This window comes from Lichenostomus cassidix, chromosome 12 (assembly GCF_008360975.1).
Source record: "Lichenostomus cassidix isolate B80296 chromosome 12, HeHo_3.0, whole genome shotgun sequence".
Classification (NCBI taxonomy): Eukaryota; Metazoa; Chordata; class Aves; order Passeriformes; family Meliphagidae; genus Lichenostomus; species Lichenostomus cassidix.
Window position 1 is genome coordinate 12,105,577 of NC_139493.1, and position 19,109 is coordinate 12,124,685.

Consider the following 19,109-nt stretch of genomic DNA (forward strand, 5'->3'; position numbering starts at 1 on the left):
TGCAGTGTTTTATTTACAGTCAGTTGTTGAGACAGTTTTCCTTTTCTGTAGACCTCTCATGTACTACAGAGAGAACAAGTAATGGAAAAAATAGAGAATAAGCACTGCTTGTTTTAACCATTTTATTTATTAATGGGTGTCAAACCTAGTGCTGTGGTTTCTTTAATAATCAGATGTTAATTTGGGTTTGAAGTATACCTGTTCTTTGAAGAATTAATTACATTTAAGGGCTTACCTGCCTGGATGGCTGCAGAAAAATGCAAGCTCTTGTGGGCTCTTCAAGCTGGGTAGAATCCAGCACTATTCTGGAAATCATAAACCCACAGTAGCCTGACCTTGTCTGTGAGGTAATACTTCAGTTAGTTAATCCCATCAGACCTTACATTGGGCCCAACTTCAAAGGAATTGTTTTTCCTTTAAAGGAGTTTGAAAGGAGTTGTTGTTCTTCAGGGAAATTTGAAAATTGTTGACTATTTATTATTATTTTGGACAAATTGATAGATTTTTAGATGCTTAATTCTGATCTGGGATGGAAAATGCTGGGTTTAACTATTTTTATCTTTCTGCAAAGAGTATGTATTATTCTTCTATCATTAAGACAATTAGGTAAAATTCTCTTGTGCAGAATCTGTTATACTGCTGTAGAAATACTTGGATGAATGTAACTTCTGTATTGGCTAATAACTAAAGATTTAAATACTGCTTGAAAGGGACAGTTTCTGCTAACAGAAGAACTCCTGGAGGAGGGTGATCTAATGTGATCTTACCTCTGAATTTGCCCCATGGAAATACAGACAGAGCACTGAGCAAAGTGAGGTTTGTGGTTTACTGATGAGCAATAGATACAGCAATAAAAACAGCAATGTCCTTAATTTGCAGTTATTAAATACTACTTCAAGTTTATACAATGTTATTTCCTTGATACTCCTTTTCTGTGTAACCATTATTATTGGCAAGACAAAAATGAATTGGAGAGACAATAAAGCAATTAACTAAATATTTCTGAGCTGATCTATAAGACAATGACTAATAAAACTATTGAATTTGGATTTTCATTAAAAGACTTGTAAATCCCTACTTTACAGGGATCTTGTCAATAAAATGTGTGAAGAACTGTTAATAAAACTGTTCCCACTGTCATCAATGCAGAACTTTACTGTTTAAATTTAAATTCGTGCTGGAGTCTGTATTAGAAAATAGGGGTGAGAAATAAATGGGTGAAGAAGTTTGAACCTTTCCTTACAGTGCTTCAGAATCACTCAGGTCAACAGGGTGGGGAATATCCCATGAGGATATAAAAGGTATGCATTGTATCTTGAAGAAGGATCAGTTTATTTAAATGTACAATTGATATAAATACCAGTTGATTTATCTTTTTTTGCTTGGGGTAACTTCAAGCCTGTCACTCCTTTTTTTTTCCTATTACCAGGAAGTGCTGATTAATTTGTGCTGTACGGACTATATTGTCTCTTGTGTCTTTGAAAGTTACTTTGCCCTGAACTCTTATACATGCCAATACTACAGGTTCTTGTTCACCAGGTGATACATTCTGTGCCCTCACCACTGGCAGGAGGTGCTGTTAAGGCCATTTTATATCTGGCTGTGACAGGAGACTTAAACTGTCCTGCTGACTGACTTGGGGAGGGAAGGTGCCTTTGGTTAAGAAAATGAGCCTGGTATGTGACTTCAGAGCAACACCCTCAGGTTTTTTAGCTTCAGGTGATGGTTCAAGTGTGCCCATCAAAACTGGTGCTGTTGACATTAAAACAAGTTGGGCAGGAAGAGTTCAGACTTTCTCATGACTTGTGTTCCTGCCAATTAGATTATCATCTCCCTGGTAAAGGAGAATTATCACCTTTGTGAGCCTCCTGGACATGGCAAATAAATTTTTGTTTTTTCCTTTCACAACATATGTTGCTGATGGATAATGATAGAGACAGTGCTGAGTATGCATCTAGACTGAATACCAAGTGTCTCATGTCATTAGAAAATATTGGAGCGTCTTCTAGTTGCACTGTGGAATGTTGTAGCACAAAAGGGATGGTTGGAATCCAGGAGTCCATGGCTAAATACTTATCTCTAGAGGCATTTTGTTCCCCGTGTGTGCTTAAATGCTATTTATATTGAGGAGAGATGTGTCTTTTTGTGTCTTGGGTTTTGATTTTAGAGAGCCAAAGCTGACATTATAGGTAATACAAGATTTTTGTTACAAACCAGAGAGTTGGCTGCCTTTTGTTCTCATTTTTGTGACGGCAAATTTCAAAAAGAAGGAAAATGTCAAAAATAATAGTACATACCTCACAGAAACCAGCTGTGGTGATGTTATGCAAGGTCACTTTACCTTTCTGTGCTGTTCTCCACTCTTTACGTACAAAGTAACTTATTCCCAAAAATGGAGAGTGGGCTGAAGAGAGGGGTGAGGAGAAGTATGTAGAGCAGTCAGAAGTTTGGAACAGTTTCTGTTTAAGAAACAGTCAAATATACTGTAACTTAGATAAACTGACATCAAATATACTGTGAACAAAATGGTGTGTAATTAGTTCTATGAGAAATGGTCCATGTAAGGTTATTCCTTCTCATGTGATTAAGGGCACAAAATACAGCTGTTTGTAGCTTCCCACCAAAACAAAAGGGATGCCATTTCACCTACCACACAGTGGCACAATTCTGGCACAGGGTCTTGTGGATACCAGAAGTTTTGCAGGAGTTCAAAAAACAAATTAAGTAAATTCATGGAACAAGAATCCTTCAAGAGCTATTAGACAGAGTGAAGCCATCTGTCTGAGGAAGCCCTTGAACTTGCATATTTCTAAGTCTGAGAGAGCAAACTACGTGTCTGTCACTAAGTGTTTACTCTGCTTTCACACACTTCCATGGTCAGCTTTTTTTTACCATTGCTAGGAAAATGATGCTGGCCTGAGATCCATCCTTGGCCTGTCTTGGCCATTCTGAGGAGATTTTGATTAGCCCAATGCAATACCTTCTTTTCCTCCAAACAATGACAGGTTTGAAATTACTTAATAAGGGCTCTACGCTTAATTGGAGTATTTGGATTATAGCACAATGTAAATAATTAAATGTTCAGGTTCCTTTGTCTAGCAACCCTCTTACGCCCTTGAAAAGATGTGCCAGATTGCTTATATGTATATCTTCAATGAATTAATTTATTTTCCAAGGCTAAGAATATAAAAATTTGAATGCATGTGTTCCCTATTAGGAATTTAGATTTTAACTGGGATAATGATAAATCATTACATTTTTGCAGATAATAAATCTCTCAGACTGTATATAATATAATAATATTGGTTATTTTTCAATAAATATTGTGTATATTTAAAAAATAAACATACTAGGCTCTCCTGTGCAGCACCCTGTCTGGTTTGCATGATTAGGTGAATGACTCCTGGTCTGATTGGTTCCCCAGCTCCCTTAGCTGCTGATGGAAAAAGCACATGGTGCATTCACTCTGTGCTGACTTTGCAGGCATCACCTCGGGGATGTACCTCTTTTTGTACTTGGCAATGGAAGATCTGGCCATCTTTACTGTCCAACGTTTCCAATTTGTGCAAATGTCTCTGTTGGCCACCTTTGTCCAGGAAAGGATGGGGGATGGCAAAGAAAGAGGGTATTAACTGTTTAGTGATTGGATTGCTTCATGCACCTTGGATAGCAACATCCATGTGGATTTCATGCCAATTGCATCATCATGTGTCTACAATTCTTTTACAAAAATAGATTTAAGATTTTTTTCTATGACTGACCATTACCAGACACACCTCTCTTTTCCAAGGGAATCAGTCATATTGACAAAATTTCCTTTCACAGGAAACACTGCTTGGGGCTTTGCTGACTCAGGGCAAGGACTGGTAACCTAAGCACGTTATATGATCTTTGTATTTGTTTAGTGATCTGGACTGGTGTTGATGCTTCAGGAGTTGATAAACTGGCTTATTAAACTGACTGGTTGGACTTGGCTCATTTTACTGCCAGCTTAAAGAAGTGGATTTGCAAATCCCCTCAATGTCAAATAGTTTGTGATAACTTGTGACAGATGTGGCCAGCAGACTGTGAGGGCTGAGTGCATGAATGTATGAGGCCACTGCAGTCGGAAGTTTGTATTTAAAGGGAAATGTGCAAATTATCTGACATGGTTTTGTTCATGTTGGCCTCCACTGGAAGGCTGAACTCAGTCAATGGACTTCAGTCTATCCAGTTAACTCAGCCAGTGGTGTTTTATGCTTGTACTCTTAAAATGGTGATAGCTTCTCAATTTGCGTACTCATATTGATTCACAGACGTTATGTAATTAACATGGTTTACATAAACTTCATCTTTTATTGGTGTCCCTTTAAAGGCTGGGGAACTGGGACAGAGAAACTGAGACAGTTTGAAAGATCATAGAGGGCAAAGTACTTTTTTTTGTGTTTAAAACACCTCCATGAGCTCTGCTCTGTATTCCCCCTGTTGCAGACAGTCTCTCCTTTGTTAAATTCTGAGCGGCTTCTGGATTATTTCTGTCTGTGCTTTTGCTCCTAACTGCTGCTGTGACTTTTGTTCTTTCCTCATACCCTGGCTTTGAAACTGGTTCTTCATTCAGTGCAATCTTCTCATGAGTCTGATGCAGTGGAGGGTGTGCTCCTTACTCGGGGACAGGCAGCTGGTTCTTTAGCTGTATTCCATAACTATTAAATATAGTTAACACATCACACTGAGCAAAGTGGTGGTAAACACTGCTATCTGGAGATTATTGCACAGAGCACTCAGCAAGGTACTTCAAAGCAATAAATTTTTAATGGCTATCATAAAAGGGATAACTGCAAAGTAGTTGAAATCTTGTAATGGTGATGATACCGTGTGCCTCAAATGTCTGAACTCTGTAAAACCATACGTAACTCAGGAGGTATCCAGAAAAAAAAGCTGGTAAAACCTAATACAAAACTTGGACTTTTCAGAATGAAGTTATACTTGAGCAAAGTTCCATCCAGAAAAAGAATCAGGGCAATGGCTGCAGTTCTTCTCTGCAATTGGTTGTGTGCAGATTTGTTGCATGCAGAAGTTGCTGTTATTGTTATGTTGAGGAGAAGGAACATATAACAAATATGTGATGTAAAGCAGTTTCATAAAGAAGGGAAAATTTCAGATTTTTTGCTATATAGAACAGTTATTACTGAAAATTAAACTCTTCCAAATAGTCACTTACCACTGAGTGAACTGGAAATGTCTTACTGCTTATCTGTCTACTTGCAAGTGAATAAAATATGTCCCAGTATAAAATACACACAAAAAGGTAGCCAGACTTAAGCTACATTTACATACACTACATCAGGGTTCATTAATTTTGATTGCTTTTAGTGCAAAGTGATCATTTATTATGTATTTAATAGTCAATATAGCTGAAACATTATTTGACCTAATTAAACTTAATTATAAACTCAATTATATTTGATTGCAAAGGTATGGTGAGCTAGCTTTTTAAGCTTACAGAGGATTACTTCTACATCAGCTTATCAGAGCCAAGATAATTAAAATATATATTGTGTCTGGGTCTTTTTATTTCTATAAACTGTGGTCTGTTGCATGTTCACAGTATAAAAGGTCTTCAGCTTGCCCAGTAAGGTGTATACAATATGTTTGAATTATTCATGACCTTTGAATATTGCTGTGTAGTAGGGTGGTCAGTGCTCATCTGGATTCAGACTTCATTATACAGTGACTGTTCTTAATCCATTATTAATCCCTCATATGATTGTCATAGACTACACACTGTCTGCATTATTTGGAGTAAAGTCCTGTGTCTTAAGGCTCTGTTTGGTTTTTCTCTTGCTATTTCTCATTACACAAGGCCTATAAATGCTCTGTTGGAAATATGTGTAAATTGCTGGTCAGGCTCCATTTTTTCCCCCCTGCATTCTAGTATGATCTCAGAGTTCCTGTGCAGTTTTACAATACAATTACTCTTTATTTACGTGAACAACTTCTCAGAATTTGGCTAATTGTTCCAGTAAATCTCATGGATTATTTTGGTGAAGACAGCAAATGTGTGACGAACTTCGACATCTTCAGTGGAAATCTGCCTGTACAAATATGCCAAACCTTTGGAAACACAGACCAAATTGTCTTAAAATGTACTTGTGCAAATGGGAACTGACTAAGAAAATGTTCTCTTGTACATATTCACCCAGTTTCTAGAAATGGAAGGTGGTCTGTATATACCATAAATGAAGTATGATTGTTAAAACGATCTTTTTTATGGTTTAGCTCCAACTATAACTGTATCTGACTTGCTGGCATCTATATGTCTGCTCATATTTAAGTTCATGTGCAAGGCATAATTTGATACAGCATCATCAATTTGTCGAATATGCCTTTTCCTCTGCTTTGAGATTCTTTATTTATACAATTCTTGGCATTCTGCCGTCTTTGAGGGGGAAGCAAAGCATGGTTTTGTTGGGGGACTTGTTGGGGAACTTTTGTTGGGGAACTTGTTGGTTCCTAGAAAATGGTTTTTCTTCTAATTTCTTTTTCCTGATGAAGCATGCTCAGTATTACTGTTCTGAAACTGAAATACGCATAACTGTGGAGCAAGAAAGATGTGATAAACCCCAAATCTGATGATTTTCAGATGCTGCAAAGCTATCCCTTATACTTTCACCATGGGGTTTATTTGTTGATGAAGTCTTAGATTGTGATAGTCTTGGGAACTGTGGAAGGCTTCTAATACAAATCTGGAAACAGATTATACCAGTTCTTAGACTAGGTGGGTTTTGGTGAGATGCCAATTTTTTTCCCATGGCTGTACTGACAAAAGGGAAGAAAATGAGCTAAGATTTTGACTCCAAGTCAGAAATGTTTCACTGAAAATATCCACTCAGTCTGTGTACTTTGCTCCCAACAGTTGCAAATTACTTCAGTGAGAAATATATGAGGCAAAAGAGACTTTTATCTTCAGAAATATGAAGATTTAGTTATTCTCATGATATTTGCACATAACATTGTTTGTCTCTCTCAGTCAAAAGTAGTGTACATAAGTCTGTGTTCTGTTTCAAAGAATTGGTTTGGATAGTAATAGCAGTGTAATAGATGATATTCTACCATAACAAAAAATGGCAATTGAAGTTTGGATGCAGTTTAAATTACTTTTGGGTTACAGAAACAGCCTTGACATTTGCTTATTTTCCACATGTAAAATTGGGAGCATTTGTGAACTGAAATTAGCCAGATGTTATTGGCAGCTATGAAGTTGCATGTCCATTAAGCAATGCATGTGGTGGTTGGTTTGATGAAGATTTACAGAGGAGGTTTTCATAATGAAATTGAATTAAGTAATGAGTTATTCTAATTTCGTTTATTTAGAGGTCAAAATAAAACCCAATATTAGTTCTATAGTGATAAATTTTGTATAATACAATTAATTCTCTAAAATTAAGTTTTATACATCATTATTGGTAACTGTATTTTATATTGAATTTATAATATGGACTTTGCAGATTTAATTTGGAAGAAAAATGAAGGCACCATGTAAACAATGTGCTGTGCGTGGCCTGTAGCCACAGAGTTGAGGTTTTTCAAGGTATGTTCAATTTTTGATTGAAGCAGTCTACCTATATTTATTCTATTGCAGGAGGAAGGGATGGCCCATTCATCCTCAAATAATATCCACTGGGAGTGTTTGACACAGTCCAGTGCTTACTGAAGTCTCGAGTAGAAGCCAAGTCAGGATTTGATTGAATTAGTATGGCTGTGTATTTAAAGTCCATAAATTTTTGCAATGCCAGCTACACTTTGGCTATGCCTCTAGAAGTGACCAACCATAAGAGGAAATTAAGTTTGTACATAAATACAGCAGGATGCCTCTGTATATCATAGCATTAGGACAGGCCTTATGAGGGCATTGTCCCATCCATCTCTTGGTGGTTGAATTAAATGATAATAAAATTATGAATTACAGATAGTTTTGCATAGTTTTTTTAGAAGCATATACTACTTTTGCAGGCAATCCAGTCTCGAGCTTCTCTATTGTTAACAAGGTTTCCTAGCCACAAACCAGTTTATGGCATTGTCTGATACCACATGTGAGCATTCAGATCAGTGTAAAACTATAAAATTCCCCTGTGCAGGTATGGGCAGGGGATCCTATACTATACTTTTTATTGTAGCCGTGACCTATAGATAACCAGCTCTATCAGATGATGCCTTTTCCTTAGGCAGGTCAGAGGAGGTATTTTTGTTTCACCAAAAGTTAAGTTGAAGTAATTTTTTTCAATATATTGACCTGATTTTCATTAAATAATGGATAATATCTGCCCCTATCTTTTGAAGAAACCTCTTATACTAGGCTTTGTATTTTTTAAAACGAGCTGCTTCTTAGCAGGAAAATCATTATTCAGTAAGTTCTTAAACAAGAGCTTAGCAACAAGAAGAACAAAGACAAGTTTACTGCTGAAAATTTTCTAATAGGTACTTTCTAATTTTAGCAGGGGAAAGTAGTTTTAAAAAAAAGTGATAAGAAGTTTCACTCAGATGTTTGTGGTTACATGGTCTATTTGGCTTGTATGTATTCCATCATGAGCCTTAAGTTTTCTGTGTATGGTTCACTGAATCATTGAACTTTTCTCTTGATCAGATCCTTATCTGAAAAATGTAACTAATTATGTATGTTTGTTTTCCTAACCTGCTTTGGGACCAAAATGCAGAAATTCCTGGAGTGGTGTTCTGTGCTGCCATTGCTGTGGCTGCAGTTGGCAGGTACATCCCAATGCAAGCTGTCAGCCAAGGCCACTCCAGTGCAGAACAGTGTAGGGAGACATAAGCAGGTGAATCTTAGACAAGTGTAACATGGTGTGTCATGTTACAAGTTTCAGAACTTTTCTCTGGGATAATCTTAGAATGCTGTGGTAATGCTATGATAATCCTAGAAAATCATCTCGGCATGGCAGTGATTTCTCAATTCATTTGGTAGCCTTTAGGTCCTCTTATCTCTTAGGGAAATATTTTTATTACTGTTTCTAGCATTCTGCTATCACTGTAAATCTGTAATGGGGACAGCTGAAGGGTATCTGCTTACAGCTGCTGGCTCTGTTAAGCACCTGCAGCCTGGTCCCTTTCCATGGTGTGCAAAGCAGCCAGCAGGGGAAAGCCCCCAGCAAATAGAAGCTCAACAAATGTTTCTAAATGCTCTTAGAGTATTTTACAGAAAACCATAATATGTTGTTTTTCACAAGTGTATGAATGTGTTTGTCAATAGAATATTAGTGTCAGCTCTACTTCTGATGAACAAAACTGCAGAAAAAAGAGAATTAAAACTCGCAGAGTAATACTCCTGGGGGTTAAGCTACACCCACTAACATACAGGAGTCAGAACCAAAAAGGTTTTGTAAAGTCATCCCACCTAGATGAGGACAGAACACCTCTAATGTCTGTCTGAGATATTTACTGTTACAGAGTTGTGAGAGCATTGTTGTACTGGAATATGTTGTTTACACTGTTATTTATTGTATGGATTGTGTTATTTCTGGGAGGTTTCTTGTTTCATATTCTGGTGTTTCTTGCTTACAGAATGTTAGCTGTGCTTCTTTGTGGCTTTTTTCTTTTGTACCATCACTTCTCAGACTTCCTGCACAATGACTTCCTGCACACTGTGTGAAATGTGCTCTGAATTCAAGCAGTTTGATGTTTGAAGACACTTTCGGTTTTAGACTAGAACCTCTGACCTGAATTAGCAGCTTTTTATGTCCTTTTTTTGCTTACATGAAGTTTTTAACAATTATGATAATGATAATAAACTTGATGCCCATATCTATGTGGAATTGGCTGAGGAAGTGATGTGGAGGCTGGGTTTGACACTGCCTGAAGTTGAAAGTCTGTTTGTGGTTACAGAACATATTTCTCATGAACTTCATGTATCACTTACCCATTCTCTGGTTTGATTTTGTTGATTATAAGATGCTGATGAGCTTATTTTTCCTTAGTGGTACTAAGAAAATGTATTCATCAAATCTAAAGGAATACGGAAATGTTATTGAAATGGAAACTACTATTCTTGTATTCATTTATGATGTAACTGAAATTGAGCTTAGTCTGGTCATAGAATTTCATGACCTGCTGTGGCTGAAGTCTTTTGATGCAGAATGCATAGCTGTAGAATAACCAAAGTAAAAGCAGTGTCAGGAAGTACTTCAGTACAAATTTGTTAAAATCAGTTTACTGCATGAAGTCAATGCAATGGTGTTTTGCCATATAGTAAGAAGAGAAAAAAAACCCAAACCCCAAAATGATTAGAGCCCTTAGAGCATAGCTAAATTTCTCTACGATTGATCTGATTTCTCTCTGCCAGAATACTTTCTAGCCAGCACCTGCATCAAATTCTCACTTGACTATTCTGCACACAAGGTTTTAAAATGTCATTTACAGAAGTTCCAAACTACACTGCCTGGTCAAAGAGACAGCTAATATTTGTTCCCATTCTCATTGATCATTCCTCTACCTTGTTTTTTTAAATTCAGTGATTTTTCTGAATGGAATCTTGAGTCATGGGTAGGATTAGATGCCTAACTGCTGGAAGCTTTTCCCTAACTCCTAAGGAAGTTAAGATAGTTTGCCTCAGGAAAAATAATTTTCCCTGTGGCATCCTGGCAGGGAGACTTTTTCATTCCTGTGTCTGGGGATATGACATGATATGATATGAATGAATGTTCCCTTCCATTAAATGAGATGCCTTGTTTCCAAAGTAATTTCTTTAGCAGCAATAGTATAGCTATTCTCTGATTCACCTTTTAGTATCCATTGTTTACATTAGCAGAAAACGTAAATAATGTCAACATACTAATAATTTTTCATACATAAGTTAAGCAATGATTTATCTCTTGCTGGATATATTTTCTCACATTTGTCAGTTCTTAGTGCTCTTTAAAAATAACTTCCTCTTTGTGGTGTTCATTTAAGTAGGCTAAAAAACCCTCTAAAATGAGAGATATGGATTAGGATATCTTATAAAGTAATTCTTAACATTAAACAGACCACAGAGTTGTAAATATACAAGTACTGGATGGATTTACCGGTAAAGCTCTCATCTTCTAGTGACCTTAGTTTAAGAAGCAAAGAATTGGTGCACTCAGCAGCATTCAGGTTTTTTTCTTGTATCCTGGTGTGTGAGGTAATTGCAGGAGGTAAACCTATATGCAAGTGGGAAAGGGAGAGTTGATAAAGACTTTATAAAACAGTTGCTGTAGTATATGTAGGTATAGCTACACTGGTAATGAAGCTATGACAGATTTAATTTTGCCTTGCATCATTTTCCACTTCTCAGAAGTAACTCTGCAATAATAAGCTAAAATTTCCCATTGGGTAAAGAAAAAGGAAATGGAAGAAGGAACAAATTGTTAGTGGCAACATTAACATCTTTCGTCTGTTAAAGGATCATCAGAAAAGCAAAAATGTTGTATCTCTTCCATGTGGAAGATTCTATATGGAAAAAGTAGGTCTTATCCTTGGGGATTACAACAGCTAATGAAGGAACCCTTTATTGTTCTCAGATTACTGTCATTTCCTGATATGGAAACAGTTTGAGCCAGCCAAGCTTGCACTTGTGAGTTTGGAATGGCATCACCTGAATACTGCTTCAATGGCTTCTTTATCCTTTATAGAACTATTATTAATAACTACTTGATGCTTATGTATAGCAAAACTGAATCAACATGAACTCTGTGAAGCTGCAAATGGGTGCAAGTTCCCCTGTGGGCAGCAGTCACTGGCACTCTTAGGTTCTGGAAGGTATTTATGTCATGTAGCTGTAAATTTACAGAAGTAATTTGTGCTGATTTGTTTACATACATCATTTGTGAAGGAATCAGCTGCTGCTCTGCAAATACTCTGTCAGGCCAGTCAAAGCAGAACCCAGTACTAAAAATATTCATGTAAGATCTGCTGTTACTTAACAGCAAAAATAAATGGAAGGAAATGCCCCAGAAATAACTGGGGATTTTTTTTTAGTCTATACCCCTCCAAAGATTGTTCTTTAAAATAAGGAAGTTAAATATCTGGCCTCATCTATGGGAAGGTGGCTTGTGCTGAGCACTAAGAGGTGATCAAGAAGAAAGGTTACAGAAATGACATTCCTGTCATGAGTCAATGAATCCATGGAGTTGACACATTCCTGACCCTGGCTTTCCAGCTGAATTAGTAGTTGAAATGCTGATACAGTGTACTGAGAGGTTCCAGCTGAGACTGCTTGTAACAGCCACATGAATCATATGGCTTTAGACAGAGTATTTAAAATAATTCTAAGACAAAAAAAACCCTAAAAATGACAAAGGCAATAGCCTTTGTTTATTAGGTAGGATAACTTCTCACTGTACCTGTTTGTTCAGGTAACAGCTTAGCAGCAGACTGAGACCCAGATGGTACCAGTGACTGCCAGAGGCACCCTCGTGTCTTTGTTAATTGCTATTTGCCTTTACTGTTTTACCTCTCCATGTTTTGTAGCAATAAAAGAGTATTAAAGCAAGCAGCAGTGTTTTTTGATACTGCTTGCCGCGCATAATTGTGTGCTGCATTCAAGTGTGTGCTGGTTGCACTTCATTAATTAATTCCAGGCTGCCAATTACAGGAGGCAGCTCAAATACAAACCTTTTCTCTGTGCTGACACCTCCCCTCCCCCTGTCAGGTGCGACAGCTAAAGCCCTGCGTGACTCAGTTCAACAGGAAGGAGTAACACTTTGAGATTTAATTAAAACAAGGTGTCTTTAAAGTTTCTTCCCCATCCCCCTCATCCTCCAGTTATTTCCTGATACATTTTTGGGGCCAGCTTTAGCAAGTTTAGGAAGGAACAGGTTTGAAAAACAGATGCATGCTTCCTGAAAAGAACCATTAGAAACTTCCACCCAGTTTCACAAACAAGACAAATCCTCACCCTGTAAAAACTGAATACAGTAGGAAAGAAACTGTGGTCTTTTAGGTATTGAAGTTGATTAGCATAAGGAAAAATATTTAACAAAATGATTGTGTAAGAATCTTGAAAACAATGATCAAAGTGTTATTTATTTGAAGTGTCTCTACTATTCTTGCCCTTTTTTTCACTGGTGAATACTAGGGGGGATATTGATTGTCATTCAATTTCGTTATTTTATTGTGTTCTTTTTATTTACTGTTATGTGAACTGTTCAGACACTTTGTAAGCATTGCTTCCCTCACAAATCCAGCTGTTACTAGTTAGTAAAAAGGTCTGAAACACTGGTCCTGAGATTATGGATGGTAGACAACACTGTCCCAGAGATCACCTTAATGATTCTTGTGGCCACATGAAAGAAAAAGTTAGAAAAAATTCCTAAATACTAGCTTGAAGTTGTTGGTAAGCACACCACTTGCTTCATATTGTTGTCCATGATCCCTGAAGTTTGGGGATTACCAGAGTAAAATCTGCGCAGCTTTTCTTTGCAAAGAATATCCAACTCCTGAGCCCACTTACCTGCAAAATGTGCTTACAGAGATAACTGTATATGGGTATTTTGTGGTCAGAGGCACAGAGGATTTGTGCTATATGCTTCTGTAAGGTTAGAGAGAGGATGAGGAACACTGCACATTGTTTCTGATGTCATTTTTCTGCGTGGTGTTTGGTGACATTTTCCTACTGAGTTGGATAGGAAGTTATAGTGAAAGCTGCTCATCTCCTAACACCAGAGATGGAATTGGGGTTAAAGGTTTCTCTTTTTCAATTTTCTCCTTTTGAAAGGAATATGCCTCTTTGTAGTAATTTGTTAAATGAGTTTATCTCTGTTACTGCCAATTTCCCAAAATAACAGTATCTCGCTCAAAACTGCTTATAATCTGGATACAAATGTTAAAATTGGCTAATGCAATTTTTTTATTGCATTGCACCTTGGAGAGGATGGGGGGATATTACAATTCCAACAGAAATGTTGGGTCAGAAGCTGACTGATTTAGAGATTTTTGCTGCTCAAATGCTGCAGATACTGGGAAAGAATGTGAGGGCAGGCAATCCAAACGTGTACACCACAAACAAAGCAACCTTCCCTCCTTGAGGTGTTGTATATTGATTGGGGAAATAATATCTGAATCACAACTCTACTGTAGATATGTAAATGTATAACTCAGAAGAAAAAGAAAAGGTGGTGGTCGGGTAGGTAGCAATAGTGAAACAAGTGCAAGGCATTAGATTGTGCCTTACATAAGATCTGTTGCCTGGTTATTGTATCTTTCCCATATGTGCAAGTAATATCAGGCGGGTGATTTAGTTTCATAGAGATCAGGGAGGCTGCTCATGTTCAAAAAGGTCTTTGTAGCTTCTTATTTCAGCTGTTTGGCTTATTCATGTGATGTGGTTAATATATCCTGCAACGACACGTTTAATGCACATCTGCTGTTACATAGCACGTACTAAAACAAATGGCACTTCCTGAACTAACAAAATAGATGGATTCTTATTGTGGCAAAACTGCAATCATTTGGATAAATATCCTTCATTTTAATAAAAATACCAGATCAAGAGGAAGCAATTAGGAACAGGAGCAGGTAGTCTCTAAATGTTTGTACAAAAACAAACCCACCAAATTCCAGAGAACAGTATGTAATAACATACCTGTGTGTCTATTGCAGATATGAGGTGCATTCCAATCTTTATTGTAGAGCTATGCTTTTATGAAGCCGTCCTTTCAGCCTTTCAATTTTGATTCATCAGTGCAATGGCTGGACATTTCATAGGACTTATCATTTTTCCTTGTGGATTATCATTGTAACTCCCTCAGGTAGTCTTGAATAGCCAGTCTGTGCTCTCTTCCCGCGTCCTGTTTTGTTTTAGGGAGGAATGGAGTAGTGAGTTCAAGGGGAGCTGGCAGAGCACACTGGGAACACCTGTATCAGACAATGTGCTTGAAGTACAACACAAAGATTAACGTTTTTCCTTCTGCTTCCCTGCAACATGTTCATATGCCAGTGCTCTGCTCACTTCTTTGTCCCACTTGTTTGATATTTGGTTTATACTTTTATATTCATTACTCAACTATTATATCCAGAATAAGGTAAGTATACAGGCAGTGAAATGTTACCATGTTTCTAATGAATAATTATTACTGGAAATCAAAATCAAGACCTTGTATCCTGCAGCCTGGAAAAACATGGTTCTTATTCCTGTTGCACATTTTACTTTCCTTTTCCTCTTTCAACTTTTATAGGTGACCAAATATTTTTGCTTCAACCAAAGTTAGCAGTTATGGAGGGTTGCAAATTTGTTTTCTGTATTTTTTTTTAATTTCAGAAAATGATCGATTGTTAAAATGCCTGCAAGCCCATTTCCTACAGCTAATTTAGTTACCAAGAAGTGTTATGTAACCTTGTTCTCTTCTGTAGTAGCCTAGAACTTGTACACAAACTTAGGGTTTGAGAATTGATGAGTGAAATAAGGTTCTTTGGGAGGATTTTTTAAAAAAAAGTTCAAGATCACTTGCATATCTACTTAAACTCCTGCTTGTGTGCAAGACTGAGGGTCATGCTAAGTAAAAGGACTGTGTCTGAGAATTTCGTGGTGGGCAGAGTTGTGTGCAGGTTGCCAATGGGGTATTCATGGTACAGAGCCTTCAACACTGATTGTTCTACCAATCAGTTATGGAACACATATTGCCACACATAAAATTAATGTACAAGACTTCATTTATTTTGACAATGCCTTTTCTTCTAAAATTCTTTTGCTGTGTTCTTGCAGCAAACTCACTCGAGAAGTAGGGCCTTTTATGTACCCTGTGTCTAATTTTGTACATTATTTGCCATTTTCCTAAGTAATCACTTCTGTGCTCCTCTTTGCATTGCTCCAATGACTTATAACATGCATCAAACAGAAACTACAAAGGCTTTTGAAAGGATAGATAAATTATTTATCCCAATCCCCCAATCCCAATCATTCTTCCATTCAGGTTGTTCACTCCTGTTTCTGACTGGTCTAGAATAACAGCCTTCATTCTCAACTTGATTTTTAAAATTTTTTTTTTTTTAGTCTGTGTGGTTTTCTCCTGCTTTACATCCCCATGTTTTCAGAAGAACCCTTCTCAAAAATTTCATGTTGGTCAGAACAAACTTTTGTCAGCTGTTAGTGTTCTTGAGCTCTAAAAGCAGTGCCTCACATTGAAAGTGTAATGGCTTCTCTTTTCCCCCAATATACTTTCTGTTTAACATGCATCCTTGGAACAAAATGATTATATTCCTGTGGGTTGATATTTAAGTCTCCTCATGTTGTTCTACAGTCACTTATATTAACACTTCACTGTTTACTAGGGTAAGAGTTTTAATAAGAGTTAGTGTTTTTGCAGGGTTTTGAAGATACAATATTTGATATCCGTGTAATTTAACACCAACCCCAGTTATATAATAAAATCAGAATGTTTGCTGAAACAAACATTGCTTTTCTGTTCAGCCAATTGCTATGTTTTCAAGATTATTAGATACAACAAGTATGTTCTGATGCAATTTTGAGTTGTTTCTTAGCTTTTAAAGTGGTAAACAATATTTTTGCTGTGATGGTTGGAATTACTTTCAGAGAAATTGTTTTCCAACTTGTGACTCTCTCTGCTGTCTTGGGAACTAAATTAACTGTGATCATTAGTCACCTGTCCAAAATTCATAGTTGAACATTGAATGGCAATGGAACACTTGGGTTGGGTTGTGGTTGCAGATTTGATAATGAAGATCACATAAAAGCAGGATGAACTTGATCAGTGCCAGATAGCGGTTTGTGGTTAACAACTTGACCTGAGAGGAGATAGCCTTCAGAAATTACAACTGGCTTTCCTAAATCAGGAAAGTATTTTGCAAAACTGTTTCTCATTTATATTTCTGTGTCAATTAAAGCTTGTTATAGTAATTTCTGTACCATGAGATGGGATTACATCATTGTATTTACACTTGGGAAGACAGTTACTTTGTAACTTTAAATGAAACTTTTTTTATTCCCTGCAATGCTTTCTCGATTCCCTAATCCTTGATAAAGGGATATGAACAAAGGAGTCCTGTCCTAGTATAAGTTGTTGTCTGTTTGAAGCTGTTATGTCCCATTTCAGCTGTCTTTTAAAGATTAGTCACGTTGTTGCTTACTGCCACATCTTCTTTAAGGACATATGTGTGCAGTGCAGTTGTACTGGGAGTAGATTAATTCTATCAGTTGTTGATGCATTACCAGTTTTTGCAAGGACACTTCTTTTTGAAGTTATACCATGGTTTTCCTCCCTGCTCTTAGGGGGAGGATGTGGGTAACAGTAAGATGATTTAGTTTCTTGTGTTCATTTCTGTCCGATGTTTTTACACAGTAGGTCATAGCATACAAGGATTGAGGAACATTTCTAAAGATATTAATGGACCATTAAAGTGGAATATTGTAATTTACATAATCCCTGTAACAATCTGGGTTGTAAGGCATTTCGTGATGCAAGGAACTCTGTTTGGACCAAATGTGGAGGTTTTTGCTCTGGGTTGTCAGTCAGTATTGCAGGGTGACAAAAGGCCTCTCAGGTTCAAGATTGCTTTACTGTAGTGGAGATATCAGACTCTTGTTTCTGTTTGTAAAGCGCTTAGTCTCACAGTTTTGCTTGACTTTCATCACCCTGTCCCATGGATGTCTTGTAATCTGTGTCAAACAATTTTTTTTTGCTTAACTTTGGGTTTAGAAACACTGCTGGCACAGCCTTGGCTACAGTCTAGAAAGGGTATGTGAATTCTACTTTTCATGCTTCTGATTTAATGTCCTAGAATTGTTAGACTTTCATAAGTTATGTTATTTCTAAAGTACTAGTGTTGCACAGTTATCTTAATTTGCAAATTTTAGGGGTTTTTTAATACCTTTTGCAGTTAATGTATTGTGGTGGGCAGTGCTGGGTTAACAGTTGGATGTGATGAACTTAAAGGTCTTTTCCAACCTTAATTCTGTTGCTCAGGAGAACATGAAATTAGCCTCAATATTTGTGTTCTAAACTTTTATTCAAGACGCACAAAGGTTCTCCTAATTTCAAGATACTCAAATTGGCAAAAGTCACTGACTAGATGAGTAACAGTGCACAGTTGTTATGGAAATTAATAGGTGGGTTTGTTTTTAAAAATAAATAAATAAAGCTTCTGATCCAAATCCCTCATCCAAGAAATGAAATGATGACAGTCTTTGGGTATGACTTCATGAAAAAAGCTGAGCTAATAGTTCAGAGCTACTAGGAGGAGAAAAACCAGCCTTTTCTCTGTCCTGTCCTTTTTTGTACCTGAAAGCTTTTTCACCATTTATCTTCAGTGAGTTCTGCTGCTTTTCTCATGCCACAGTAACTTGTTCAGCTCACAAAAACAGCAGATGAGAGATCTGAGCATACATATACAGATTAGCAAAACATAATATACAGTGAAAAATTACGAATTACCATCTACTGTGAGGACAAATATTATAGAGTTACGTATAATAGATGTTATTGTAATACAATTTAATCAAAACAAAAAATAGACCACTACTGTGATGTCTTGCTAAACATTTTGTATTAGGGATAATGATTTCTCATAAAGAAATTTGTTACTTAATTTTCCAGTCAGCACAAGTGCTCTGGAGAGAAATTCCTGCTCCCCCACTGCTTGTAACTTAAACAAAAGTATTTTAATTACATTTAATCTCATTTAAACATCATACAAGAGTTTCCAGTAATTTCCTCTCTCTAGAATGCCTTTCAGTGAAAAACTCAGGAAAGGACGCTCCACTTTGGGTGATCTTTCCACCCTCTGCAGAATTTGAGCAGCTGTTTAAAATCCACATGGATAAATCAATACAATTCTCCCCACCTCCTCCTTTCTGCTCTCCCCAGGGAAGTGTACTCAGACAAACTCTACCAACTTCTTTGTTTATAAGTGTGACTGGGGAGGGTCATTCTAGCCAACCTCCCCACACCCTGCGATTCCCTCACCAGGGACCACCGGGTGGTGTGCACTACTGGGTGTGGCAGTGGGGTGGAGAAGTGTGAACCCTTCCCAGTGTCTCTAGGCCAGCCATCCTTAGGCCTGAGCTGCAGACCAGCCACCATAACAATTTCTGTATATGAATCTGAGGCAGCATTAAAAATGGGCTGTTATTATTGTCATCCCCA

The 19,109-nt window shown here is 37.2% G+C and overlaps 1 protein-coding gene across 3 annotated transcripts in view; it reads left to right on the forward strand.

Annotated features, from left to right (window-relative positions):
- The window catches only part of ARHGEF3 (Rho guanine nucleotide exchange factor 3), a 99,522-nt gene that overhangs the window by 52,505 nt on the left and 27,908 nt on the right, over positions 1–19,109 (forward strand). The window lies entirely within an intron of this gene.